We start from the raw sequence: 1,316 nt of genomic DNA, 5'->3' as shown, positions 1-1,316 counted from the left end.
GTAGCACAGACACTGAGAGAAACAATCAATCAATGGGACCTCTTGAAACTGAGAAGCTTTTGTAGAGCAAAGGATACGGTCAACAAGGCAAAGCGACAGCCTATAGAATGGGAAAAGATCTTCATCAACCCCACATCTGACAGAGGACTGATATCCAGAATATATAAGGAACTCAAGAAATTAGACATCAAAATGCCCAACGGTCCAATTAAGAAATGGGCTATAGAACTAAACAGAGAATTCTCAACAGAGGAAACTCAAATGGCTGAAAGACATTTAAGGAATTGCTCAACATCCCTAATCATCAGGGAAATGCAAATCAAAACAACTCTGAGATACCACCTTACACCTGTCAGAATGGCTAAGATCAAAAACACTGAAGACACCTTATGCTGGAGAGGATGTGGAGCTAGGGGAACTCTCCTCCACTGCTGGTGGGAATGCAAGCTTGTACAACCACTTTGGAAATTAATATGGCACTTTCTTAGAAAATTGGGAATCCATCTCCCCCAAGATCAAGCTATACCACTCTTGGGCATATACCCAAGGAATGCTCAACCACACCACAAGAGCACTTGTTCAGCTATGTTCATATCAGCATTGTTTGTAATAGCCAGAACATGGAAACAACCTAGATGCCCTTCAACTGAAGAATGGATAAACAAAATGTGGTACATATACTACTCAGCAGAGAAAAACAATGACATCATGAGGTTTGCAGACAAATGGATGGATCTAGAAAAAAATCATCCTGAGTGAGGTAACCCAGACTCACAAAGACAAACATGGTATGTACTCACTCATAGCAGGATACTAGATGTGGAACAAGGATGACTGGACTGCTACTCACATCACCAGGCAGGCTACCTGGAAAACACGACCCTAAGAAAGACACGGGGATTGCCCAATGACAGAGAAATGGAATGAGATCTACATGAACAGCCGGGACATGAGTGGGGGTAGTGAAGGGCGAGGGTCGAGGGAAAGAGAGCTTGGGGGATCGGGAGATCCCAGCTGGATCAACAACAGAGAGGGAGAACAAAGAATAGGAGACCATGATAAATGAAGACCACATGAGAATAGGAAGAAGCAAAGTGCTAGAGAGGCCCACAGAAATTCACAAAGATACCCCCACAACAGACTGCTGGCAATGGTCGAGAGACAGCCCAAACTGACCTACTCTGGTGATGGGATGGCCAAACACCCTAATTGTCGAGCTAGAAACTTCATCCAACTACTGAGGGATCTGGATGCAGAGATCCATGACTAGGCCCCGGGTGGATCTTTGGGAGTCCAATTAGCAAGAATGAGGAGAG

This window comes from Peromyscus eremicus, chromosome 3, assembly GCF_949786415.1.
Source record: "Peromyscus eremicus chromosome 3, PerEre_H2_v1, whole genome shotgun sequence".
NCBI classification, from domain to species: Eukaryota; Metazoa; Chordata; class Mammalia; order Rodentia; family Cricetidae; genus Peromyscus; species Peromyscus eremicus.
This window is presented reverse-complemented; position numbering follows the sequence as displayed.